Here is a 13897-nt window from a genome sequence, read left to right on the forward strand (position 1 = left end):
TTCCGACAACATCACTGACCCACATGTGTCGGTGATTTGTTTTTTTAATATTTATTTAAATAATTCACCGATAGATAATGCGACGGAAATGTGTCGGAATTTGTAAAAATTATTTCAAATTAATTTTATATTTTCTTTTAGTCACTTTATTTGGATTGAAGGGAACTCATATATATATATATATATATATATATTAAAACACAAATTAAAAGATGTTCTAGGAAAAACAATTGTATCTAAAACAAAATACAACTATACAACTATAACACTAAGCAATCTATCACCCGTATGGTTAGGAAACACAATAAAAACTATGAAAATTACACACATTTTTCAACAGTTACAGTTTTACAATATTTTTGTCCAGTTTGATGCTAGAAACGTATTGCTATTCAAAGCATCTATAGATAATACCAAAAGAGAGTAATGTACGACTAAAAGATCCATAGTTTCCCGTCATTCTAGACATTGTAAACGACACACTATAAGGAACTCAGACACTAATCCAGTTAAACCTTACAAACAATATACTTCCAACACCAAAAGAATAATGTACAACTAAAAAATAATTAAAAGAAAAAAGTTGATCACCGAACACAATATAAGATTCTCTCATATGAAGAAACATATTTGTCAAAAGCACCTCAAATTGCATTTTCATCAAGAAAGATGCAATTTTCTGGGAAAAATTTACAAGATAAAATCCAACTACCTTTTAAAGATGGTGCAAGAGAATATATAAACCTGCAACTTGGATAAAAATTAGAGTTCTGCAACATTTCAAGTAAATTTGCAATTTCAAACAACTATTATCACACATACGAGCACAAACGGTTGACAAATTTTGAAGAGCTCAAAGTTTTCCCCCATTACATAAAATGAAGAAAAGCACTCAATACCCAACTAGAGATTTATGCACCTAAAAGATACTATAATCACAGAATATACAAATCACATACGAGCACAAACGGTTGACAAATTTTGAAGAGCTCAAAGTTTTCCCCCATTACATAAAATGAAGAAAAGCACTCAATACCCAACTAGAGATTTATGCACCTAAAAGATACTATAATCACAGAATATACAAATCAGTTTTACCGGTCCACAATTGTCACCAGCAGCATAATCATTAGAGCCATATCTGCCTGAATAAGAATGCCCACGTCCTTGCCTCTGACTATCTCTGCTATGATAACTTAAGCCATCTGAACCATCCGCTGAGACAGGAAGATATGGCAAAATGGGTAGAAATGAAGAAACAACAGATTTATCAGTTTCAATAAACCTCCCCTCCATCCTCCACAGTAACATGAACCAGCTTCACATAACTGCAACAATAAGAAAAAAAACAAAATTAGAGATATGATGGCTCGCAGGAATAAACAAAGAAACAAACAGCAAAAATTAATAAAAGGGTTTATCAGCATGGTAGCCTCGATCTCGAAATATCCAAACAAGGTACATTTGTCATTTAAAGATGCTAAATGTTCTCAAATTCTATCTGTTAAAAAGGTTAGTGATTTCTATATGTTTGTTAACAAATCATAGGTCATGGTGCAAACACAAGCATTATTATAGTTTAGGTGCCAAATGATGTTTAAAGTTGTGTAAAATATGAGCATTGACGGACGATTTTAACATGTCTTATATATATATATATATATATATATATATAGGTAATTAATTAGGTCCGACCTGTTAATTTCTATACTTAAGGAGGTAAATTTTACCAAATCATAGGTCAAGGGAAAACAACAAAGTTTTTTATAGGTCAAATGCCAAATAGTGCTGTAAACAAGCTAATACAGACGTATCAGTAAGCAAGTACTTAATAAACCACTCTAATCAGAATGAAGGGAAAACATATGCAAATTAGTTTCCAAGGCCTTGCAAATCAATTAAGAGACTCTACAGTCAACTCAAAATTTAGGATATGATACCGAATTTTACCAAACTAAATCAATTAAGAGACTCTACAGTCAACTCCAAGATCCAGTACAAAGCAAAACCAAAAAAAAACAAACAAAAGAACAACCCACCACCAAAACACCTACCATGTCAACTTTACAAATGTCTACAGATAACTATAAACAATGATTATTTGCAACTCTAGCCAAAACGTTATTAGCTTGAAAGGGCTCATTAGACAAAATACACTAATTACGAGCCATCCATAACTAGTGCTTGTTTTAGTTACGCTATCAGTGTTTGAATTTTTCAGGATTTAGAAAATAAAAGGACTCAACTCATATGAAACCCAAAAGGGCATAAAAGAAGCATAACTTGAACCTGATTTAACAAATATGTTATCCTTTTCTGCCTCTGTTCTAGTCTAGTCTACTTTAATTAAATGTCAAGATGTCTTACAAGTATGGGCTTCTGTTATGACTAACATTTGCCGTCAGAATCAGAGTATTTGGATAAAGAATTCAATTGTTGTAGCTTCAGCCTAGCAAAACAAAAAATAGACATTAATCTATCGAGCAGGAAACATCCCAGAACACAGAATCCAACAATCCGTCTATGGGACTCATTTCATTCACATTATTACACCATATGATATGCCAAAATCATTGTCGAATGCAACTAAGCAGCAATAGAACATATCGTTCATCAAGAAATGGCATGCAGACTACAATAACATTAAAGCCACTTTATATTCTGGAACTTGAGGAACAAGAACCAAGAATATGAGGTTGAGGCCAACAAAAAGAAGGCATACAAAGAAGACTTACTTCAGTGCTTGAAGGGGTTTGATAGGAAATGAAGCAAGTGAACTCTCCAAATCATAGATATCATTGAACTCATTCTTGACACATTGAAAATGTAGATGTGAGAGATATTGAAGAATGACACCAGAATTAATATCTTTCATGAAATTCCAACCATTAAGGATAAATATATCAAGAAAATATGGGTATGTAAATTGATACCTGGTGACTAGGAACAATAGTTGAATTATTAGGCCTTTCAACAGACATTCTCTCGAACAGAAGCTCAACATCAATGCTTTTGTCCCTTTGCTTGAAACATCCATTTAGATCTTCTACATTTGTCATGTCATTGTTCCTGTTTATAAACAATTAAGCACACGCATTTTTTAAACAATTAACTCTCTCATAGGAGTAACAGTGTAATGCTAGAGCAATGTGGATGCAGGAGCTACCTAAAGAAACAAAACCTGAAGATGACAAGATGAACAACCACCTGCTAAGCCTAATTTACTTGATTGATTTCTCATTTTCTACAGACAAAATAATTAAGCATTGTTAGAAAGCAAATGGTTAACATACTTACATAAAAAATCCATTTTCACATGTTAGTTGTCTCTACAACATATCAGCACAACCACAATGTCCTTCCTAAAACACCAACTTTTTTCCCTCTACAGGCTTGATAAGTATTACCATTTTTAGGGATGCTCAAAATATAGATTCACTTATGAAATATGAATTTGGTGAATCTATCAGTGGAAGCATATCAAGCCATTAGTTTGTTGAAAAAGGTAAACGACTTGAACCAAGGAATCCACACTAGAGTAGTTCACTGATGATTCAAAATTTTCCAGTTCATCTTATTTCAAACATAAGAGTCTACGGAAAAACAGAGGCTCTACAATGAGGGAAACCTTCCAAAATAACATACTTAAATGACTTAAACACAAAAATAACCAAAATACAGACTGAAAAAAATGATTAAAACAAAAACATTTAAACAAACAATGAACGTGATTGGAGTTGCACATATGGACAAAAAAAAATCAAAATAGAATAAAAAGGCACAAACAATACCAAAGAGATTGGGAGCACTTCCACGTGCTTGTGGTCTCGTCATTTAACTTTAACTCATCGGACTAAATGGTGAAGTAACCGTTGGAGATGAGAAATAAAGGGAAGGGAGAGTTAATTAGTGAGATAGAGTGATAGGAGAAAGATAAAGAAGAGAGTGCGTACAACGATTGAGAGTGGTGGTCGCCAGAGATGAGAGCTGAACTGGTGAAAGGTGCCGAAGATAGCCGAAGGATTCCATGAAAGAGATGGAGAGGAGAGGAGAGGGGCGGCGGGATAGATGCAGATGTGAGGGGGCTAGGGTTCATGGAGAATTGGAAAGAGTTAGAGAAGGCTTTTATACCTAATAATTTTATTTCAATTTTTTTTATTAAAAGTATTATTTTCTTAAAAAAAAAAGTTTCATAATTATAAATATATTACTATTATTATTTTTTAGTGACTATTATTATTATTACTAGATAAAGCTTTTATACCTTATATATTTCAATTTTTTATTCCTATTATTATTATAATAATAATATTAAAGAAAGTTTTCATACATAAAATTTTGATTTCAAGTTTTTTTATAAAAAATTTATGAATTATAAATATATTATATTATTATTATACACCGACATATTTTTCGTCGGGGACTAAAATAAATATGTCGGTGATATTACCAAGATAATTCAACACCGACCAATTGTGTTGGTATTGGGAGCGGGAATTATCCGACCACATATCACCAACACATTATTTAATTGTGTAGGAAAATGTGTTGGTGAACACCGATGGAAAATATGCGTCGGTGTTCTGTCGGTATTTCCAACAATTTATATTGTGTCGGTCAATTCCGTAGGTGATAGCAATTTTTCTTGTAGTGCGAGATAGCTATTGTGGCCCCGAGTTTGTTCTTGAATTTTAATTTATTTTATCGCATTTCAATTCTTTGTATTGATTTGTTTATTCTAATTCAATTGATTACCTATATGTTTAATATAGAGATTTTTCAATTGTAATTCATTTCATTTTTAATGCTTACTTTGAACATATGTATTCAAACACTTATTCATATCAATAAATACCAATTTCACCAAATCTCGTGTCAATTTCGCACATTTAATTCCTTTATTTTACTTGTCTTCAATTTATACGCTTAGCTTAAATAAAAATTAATCTAGCAAAGTTTTTACAACGGCGCTAGAAACCCAAGAGGGACTTTTTCAATTCTTGCGTCCCTCGCCAATCGCTTCGATTAGAATTCATGTTTTCGGCGCACAATTTCACAAACGTAACCGTTTTTCATAATTGAGAAATAATTTCTCTGGCACGCCCGCACCCTAACCACACGTGACAAGGTTGAAATTAGCATATTTCGAAAATATCGCTAACAATTTTTGGCACGCCCAGTAGGACCTTTTATTTTTTTTAGCTACCAAAAATTGTGTTTATACCCATTTTTTACGTCCTTAATTTTTTCCACACTCATTATCCCACTTCCACTTTACCAAAATTTATTAGCTAACACTAACAATTTTTGGCACGCCCACTGGGACCTATTTTTTAGCTTTGCCAAAAATTTTAAGGCCCGTTTTTTCATACCACGTATGTATTTTTCACATTCAGTTTTTAAATAACTTGTTATTCATGCTTTGCTTTTATCCCATCAATAAGTATTCATTTATTTTCTTGTTTTTGTGCAAATTCGATTACTAATTTAATTTCACCATTTTCACCTATCAATACTCACGGAGGATGCCTCCTAGGAAGAACACCGGGAAAGATCCAACTCCATCGGACTCCGAAGAGAGTCAAAATCAGAACCGAGATCATAACAATGAATCCGGAATACCGGAAGGCTTCGTAGCCGAGACTGTGGGCAATAGCGGAGGTGCAAATCAACAACCACCTCAAGGGCTACCCGTATTCGACATGACATCAATCATAGCAAGTATGGAGAAGCAAATCAGCCAATTTCTACATGGGTTTGCACAGACCATGAAAGAGAGTCATGAGGCTATGTGTAATACGATACAAGCTAGCAACGAAGCCATGTTTAAAGCTAACAATGAGGCGGTAAACAATTCCAACAAAGTGCCAGCTCTCGAGGAGAGGATTGTCGATTTAACCGGAGAAATCGACAAAATCCTAGAAAAATGTGCCGAGCTTTTCTCACAAAAGTCAAAATCCCAAGGACCGACAGGCAATGGAAAAGGAACACCGATCTCAGGTGCCGGTGAAAGGTATACCCCTCCACCAGTTCGAGAAGAAAACCTCAGGTTCAATGAGTGCGGCGATAGGATCAGCCCAGAATCCGTTCAAGTCCCACCACCTCAACAACAGTTTAGGTCTCATACCGGGCCTAGTAACCATGCCGAATATTACGAGGAAAGCTATACTCGTAATATGGGGGGCAATGGGAGAGGAACCAACTTTCACCCACAATGGACTATGCACACACGTGTGGAGCCCGCTAACAACTTAGGGGAAGCCCAACGCATAAAAAACATCGTCCAAGAGATTTATGGGCCAGCCGTGAGGGAGGTGTACCGACCCGAGTTCCAAAAACCGTATCCACGGAAGTATGATCAACTATATCCTTTACCTCATAATTTTAGAGTCCTTGATTTTACTTTGTTTTTAGGAGAAGAAAGGCAATCCACTGTAGAACATGTGGCACGCTTCACCTTTCAATGCAGTAGTTTGAGCATGGATATGAACTTCGACATGTTGCGCTTACGCTTATTCCCAGGATCACTAACAGGACCAGCGTTCTCTTGGTACACCACATTACCTTCAGGGTCCATTCATGGTTGGGAACAAATGGAAAGGCTTTTCCATAACCAATTCTATCGAACGGAGCCCGAGGTTTGTGTTGCGGAGTTATCCAGAATGACGCAGCGACATGGGGAACCAGTTGAAAATTTTATCAACCGATTCAAAAAGATGCGACATCGATGTCGAATCAATATCCCCGAGGTCGAATTCGTAAAAATTGCCCAACGTGGACTAGAGTTCGAAAACCGGAAGAAATTTCAAGGAATCGATTTTCACGACTACTATGAATTAGTGGCTAAGGTTTTAGAGTACGAGAAATTGATGAGGGAAGATCATCGACGCAAGAAGAACTCGGTGGGAAGCTATCAAGGGGAGGTACAAACAAATGAGGTAGCCATCGCCGACTTAACAAACACCGGATCTCGAACATGTCCCGTGTTGTTAAAAAATCCCAAAACACCAGAGGTAGTCAAAAGGGTTCCAACCACCCAATATACTTTTGACGTCTCAAAGACGTAAGAGATTTTCGATTATTTGTTAAAAGAGCAGTTCATCACGTTACCGCCTAGGCATGTGATCCCATCCAAAGAGGAAATACGCGGACGAGATTACTGTAAGTATCACGATAACTGGAGCCACAACACTCAAGCTTGTTTTGGTTTTAGAAATGCCGTGCAGGATAGGATTAACCGCGGGATACTCCAATTCCCGGAAAAGAAAGAAAGCATGCTGATCGATGATGACCCCTTCCCGGTGGCCAACATGATCAATGCCACTTCACTAGTGTGGGGGGGCAAAGGGAAGCAACATTGTGACTTGAGGACCCGACAGATATGGGTACCAAAAGCAATGCCATTTAAGTTGGAGGAAAGTTCAAGGCAATCACAAAGTACAAAGAAAAGAGATGTGCAATAACAACGACCACGTTTTGTGGCACCTTCGAGCACGTCGCCCATCGATCAATGGCAATTGAATAATCATAAGAAATTTCCAAGGCCTCTCTCAAAAAATGCGAAAAGGAGATTAAGGAAACGAGAGGCGGAAAAGAGAAATGGTCAAAAGGAATCACCCAGCGTTAACTCTAATGATGCGAGAGGAGGAGGAAAAAACCAAGAGAAAAATCTCCAGATTCGGGTTGGAGATTTCATCATTCAGATAGATTGTGCAGCTACCTCTTTAATCTTACCTTCTGGTTTTAGAGGTGAACACACCAAGAAGGAAGTCCCCAAACTCGAGCATAAGAAGCAAGAAGACACAATACCAAAGGCATCAGGTGAAAGGGGTATGAAAAGGGTTTACTTTGACAAGCTCACTCCAAGGATGACCCGCCATATTAAACCTTTATACGTCAAGGCTCACGTAGATGGCAAACCGATCTCCAGAGTGCTCATCGACAATGGATCAGCCGTTAACATCATGCCGATGAAGATGGTCCTAGCCCTAGGAAAATCGGAGGAAGATATAATCTCATCAGAGGTGTCAGTTTCAGCCTTCACGGGAGAAATTGCGAAGACATATGGTGTCCTGCCTTTGGAGCTCACTGTTGGCTCTCACACCGCCATGGCTGATTTCTTCGTGGTAAATTCAACTGCGAGCTATCAAGTGCTTTTGGAGAGAGATTGGATTCACTCCAACTCATGCATCCCCTCGTCATTGCACCAACTTCTTCTATTTTGGAAGGGAGATGATGTGGAAGTTATTCGGGCGAACGAGAAGCCGTTCGAAACCTACTCAGATGTGGTCGAACCCAGACTTTATGAGGAATCCATTGGCCCAATCCGAGTTGGGTCCAATTACAAGGAGCAATCATGTGGCGAAGAGATTAAGAATATCTCAAAGCCAACGGCAATAGTGCCTCGTCGAAGGCCATTCCGTAATGAACCGATAATTGAAGAAATTCCATGATTAAGACAACATCAAGAAAAGAAGCGGTAGCTTCAGCCGCTATATCAAAACTGAGTGCACAACAACTAGCGGAGAAACTATACCAAGAAAACGACATGAGGGTCTCAGAAGTCGAAACCCCCAAACGAACAACAGAACTAAATCATCAAGGAGAAGAAATCCAACTACAAGATCTGAAAAGGGCAAACCCAAAATTAGAATATGAAGGTTCCATGGCAGTCGACCCTCTAGACGAAGTAAATCTAGGAACGGAAGAGGAACTTCGGGTTACATTTGTCAGTAGCTTACTACGCCCAGCATTAAAAGAAGCCATTATCAGTTTCCTTCATGAGTTCAAAGACTGTTTCGCTTGGAATTATGATGAGATGCCCGGATTAAGCAAAGACGTAGTGGAGCATAGATTGCCGATCAAACCAGAATTCAAACCCTTCAAGCAACCAACGAGGAGGATGAGCAAAGAGGTTGAAGGCAAGGTTAAGGAAGAGATAGAAAAACTTTTCAAGGCTAGATTCATCAGACCAGCAAAGTACGCGGTATGGCTATCTAACGTCGTGCCTGTAGTGAAAAAGAACGGTAAATTACGCGTATGCGTAGATTTCCGCAATCTAAATCTAGCTACGCCAAAAGACATCTATGTGATGCCTATAGCCGATATGTTAGTAGATGATGTGTCTAAAAATGAATTGATATCTCTTTGTGATTGCTATGCGGGATATAACCAAATCCCCATTGCCGAAGAAGACATTGCAAAAACGGCATTTTGATGCCCAGGGTCAATTGGCACGTTCGAATGGGTTGTCATGTCATTCGGTTTAAAAAATGTCGGCGCCACATACCAAAGAGCAATGAATGCCATTTTTCATGATTTACTCGGCACCTCCATGGAAGTATACGTAGACGACATCGTTATTAAGTCTAAACGAGAAGCAGAACATGTCGACCATTTGAGGAAAAGCTTCGAACGAATGCGAAAGTATAACTTGAAGCTTAACCCTCTGAAGTGCGCCTTTGGGGTCAAAGCAGGAAACTTCCTCGGATTCTTAGTCCATCAAAGAGGAATCGAGATCGACGATAATAAGGCAAAAGCAATCAAAGAAGCGCAACCTCCAAAGAATAAAAAAGAGTTGCAACGGTTCTTGGGCCAAGTAAACTATTTGAGACGATTCATATCGAACTTGGCTGGAAAATCCAGAGCATTCTCAAATTTGTTGAAGCTCAAAGACGAAGAAAGCTTCAAGTGGGACGACAAACATTAAACGGTGTTCGAGGAGATCAAAACTTACCTGAGTATCCACCTGTGTTGATGCCACCAAGGAAGGGAACTCCACTCAACCTCTATATATCAGAAACCGACGAATCAATCGGGTGCTTACTTGCCCAAGACAATGCAAACCGCCATGAACAAGCCATCTACTATCTGAGCCGAACATTGCTATCAGCAGAGACGAGATACAACCCAGTTGAGAAGACGTGCTTAGCCCTCTACTTCGCTTACACGAAGTTGAGACATTACTTACTCAAAGCGAGAGTTTATGTGATCACCAGCACAGATTTGGTCAAGTACATGCTAAACCAGCCTATCCTCTCGGGAAGAATAGGGAAATGGTCACTAGCATTGGCCGAGTTCACCTTGACGTATCTCCCACAATCCTCAGTAAAAGGGAAAGCAATTGCAGATTTCGTAGCCGATCACCCAACCAGTTTCCAATATCCCAAAGAGGCTGAACTCCCAATCTATCTGACACATAAAGAGCCTTGGCAGTTAAAGTTCGATGGTTCAAGCACAGACAGTTCCAACGGAGCAGGAGTGATCATCACAGCCCCATCCGGGACTAAGACGATATTAGCTGTAAACTTGGATTTCGAATGCACGAACAATCAAGCTGAGTATGAATCTCTGATCATTGGTCTGGAAATCTTAATCGACCTAGGAGCAAAAGAGGTCAAGATTTTCGGTGATTCACAATTGGTCATCCGGCACCTAACAGGAGAATACAAATGCTCAAGTTTATCTTTGTTACCTTATTTCGCATTTGCAATCCAACTTCTAGAAATGTTTGATGAGGTCAGTTTAGAGCATATTCCAAGAAATGACAATTGGGAAGCTGACGAGTTAGCCCAAATTGCTTCTGGAATGAAAATCTCCAAAGAGACAGCATACAAAGTACAGGGTCACCCTTCCGTGGCGGATAGAGGCGTCCAGTTTGAGTCATTCGACATCGACATTAACTTAGCTCAGGATTGGAGGAAACCATTCATCGATTACCTTAATGACCCATCCAAAAAAGTAAAATATTCACTAAGCATTCAATCTCGAAATTACATGGTGATGGCAGGTGATTTGTACCGTAAGAGCTACGATGGAATGCTACTTAAATGCCTCGGCTTTCCAAAAGCAATGGAGGTCATGAAGCAAGTCCACGAAGGCACATGCGGAGCTCACCAGTCCGGAAGGAGAATGTGGTGGCTCATAAATCGTCATGGGTACTTCTGGCCAACGATCCTACGAGATTGCATCACATATGCGAAGGGTTGCAAGAAATGTCAATTGTATGGCCAAATCCAACGAGTTCCCTCAGAAGAATTACACTCAGTTGTGAAACCATGGCCTTTTAGAGGATGGGCTATTGATCTAATTGGAAAAATATTTCCAGCTTCGTCAAAAGGCCATTGTTTCATCATAGTTGCCACAGATTATTTTTCCAAGTGGGTAGAAGCAGCACCAATGAAGCAAGTCGGCCAAGCACAAGTAATCCAGTTCATCAAGGAGAATTTAATTCACAGATTCGGAATCCCAGAATCCATTACCACGGATCAAGGAACCATGTTCACAGGCGAAGATATGAACGAGTTCGTGGAAGAGTACGAGATTAAATTGATTCATTCAACTCCATTTTACGCACAAGAAAATGGTCAAGCTGAGCCGTCTAACAAGATTCTAATCCAAATCTTGGAGAAGATGCTAGAAGACAATCCTAGAGAATGGCACAAAGTTCTCTCAGAAACATTTTGGGCTATGCGAACGTCTAAGACACGGGCGACTGGAGTAAGTCCATTTTTCCTGACCTTTGGCCATGATGCAGTAATACCATTAGAAGTCATCGTGCCTTCATTATGAGTGATGCGTCAAAGCGACTTAGAACCGGATAATTATGTGGAAGCCATGACCATAGAACTAGAAGACTTGGATTACGAAAGGCAGAAGGCGCTCGATTGCATGATGATTCAGAAAAAGAAAGTGGAAGACGTATACAACAAGAAAGTAAAAAAGAAAAACTTTCAAGAAGGCGAGCTAGTATGGAAGCTAATTTTACCAATCGGGACAAAGGATCGTGAACTTGGGAAATGGTCGCCCAACTGGGAAGGACCGTTTCAAATCCATAAGGTGCTTCCCGGGAACACGTATTGGTTGAAAAGCTTGGACGGAGAACCACATAGGAGATACATTAACGGTAAGTATTAAAAGAAATATTTTCAAAGTATGTGGGACGTAATTAACATAGGAACCGATAATCAATAAATCATCTCAATTTTCAAAAATAACTTATGCTTATGTTTCTCCTTGTATTCTATGCATTTTGTATATTATTTTCGCATGTGCTATATGTTTAGAACGTAAAAATAGATAAATTGGTTGTTTAAAAAAAAAAAAACTTCTATCAATGAAAGAATAAATGTACGTGGTCACAAGCTCAAAACAAAAAAGGGAAAGTATAGGCGACCCGTGAATGTACCTCACGGAAATAAACAGAAATCAGGCTTCGGGTATTTCGCCCAAGATTCACAAAGCTTTAAGGCAGCCTCCTTGTGTTGCTCGCTTTGTCGGTGCCATTCCAACATCTCATCATAATGATTGGCCAATCGATCTTTCTCACGGCCCAACTCTTCCTCCATCCGTGGGAAACAAGCTATAAACCCGGAACTGGCTCTAACCGTTTCTTCTTTAGACGCTCGAGCTTCAGCCACCTCCTTCTCTAATGCCACAAGACGCTCCTCCACAGCTGCAATTTTGGCTAATCGTTGCCTATCCGCTTCTTCAGCATCAACCAAAGCATTAAACTTCTTACTATAGGCCTCAAGCTTTGCCATGTTTGATCTAACTCGAGCCGCAAGACCCGCTGCCACATTTTTCTCAGTAATATAGGACTGATAGCAAAATAACACGTGGTTCTTGGCGGATTTCAACGGCTCAGTCTTGAAAGGATGAGCACACACACCCATCATGAGGTCAAAATCAATCATTGCTCTTTCAATACGGGTGGGAGTCCAAGAGTCAAGAGGAGAAGCGACAAGCTTACTAAGATTGGCACGAGCGTCACTCAACGAGTTATCACTAGGAAAGGATGAATCAGCTGCAGCAGTAGACGGTCCTTTCAAAAATGAAAAATCCAAGCCGGCAAAAGGATTATCAGCCTTAAGACCGACAGGGACCAACAAAGGACGCACAAGAGCTGATTCCTGCCATATTTCAGCAAATCAATCAATCAATCTGACTAAAGCATCTCAAACGTGGTTCATAAATAACGGATTCGCAAAATCATACAAACCTGAGACAATGGTGCAATAATCATTCGGTTTAGAGAAGATGCAGAAGGAAGATGGGCTCGTGCCGGAAGTTGCAATGGAGTCATACCCACCTCAGTCGAGCCATCATCAAGGGACAAGGTTCCAATCGAAGAAGTCACGTTCCAGCGTGCCCCTAGTTGATCCAGTGTTTCATCCTCAAAACCAAAATATAGGTCTTCGTCAGAGTCATCTTCCTCTCTTTGTCTCACAGAAGGCCCTGCGGCAGTAGGCACCGGCTCTCCCTCATCCAGTATAACTGCCTTTCCTTTCCCCTTTTCGTTTGCATCAAGCACATTCGGGGCTAGGAGAGTCAGATTATTGTCCTTTCCTGAGCTACCGCTTGAATCTACAAAAAAAAATACAAAATATATATAAAAAAAAGAATAACTAAATAAAGCAAAAGAACTTACCAACAGGTGGGATACAATGCTGAAAAATGGTCTCCCACCAAGCATCGAACGAAGGTGGATCCGATCCAAGCAGAAGTGGTCCCTGATCATATCCTGCATCCAGAACTGCAATGGCTATATCTTCATCACTAGCCCCACACCGCTGAGAAGAGGTAGGAAATGGGAGTTGCCCAAGGATAGATTGGAAAAAGCCCAATTGACGTGCCCAAAGACAAGGCGCATACAAGCTCAGACCAGGGTTGGTTGATCGAGAGATTCTGGTTCGGTTCACCCCGTGGTGTAACCGGCGGGTTGCACATACCGTCATCCACCATTCAGCACCTTCATGGGGGGCAGCAGACAAGTAAGAGAGAGCCCAAGATGGTAGACACGAGTTATCTTTTTCCCAAAAAAGAAACAACTTGTTATGAGTAGATGGCACTAAAGTACGAAGAAATCTCACAACCACACTAATAGCCAGACTCGAAG

Source organism: Euphorbia lathyris, chromosome 10, assembly GCF_963576675.1.
Source record: "Euphorbia lathyris chromosome 10, ddEupLath1.1, whole genome shotgun sequence".
Lineage (NCBI taxonomy): Eukaryota > Viridiplantae > Streptophyta > Magnoliopsida > Malpighiales > Euphorbiaceae > Euphorbia > Euphorbia lathyris.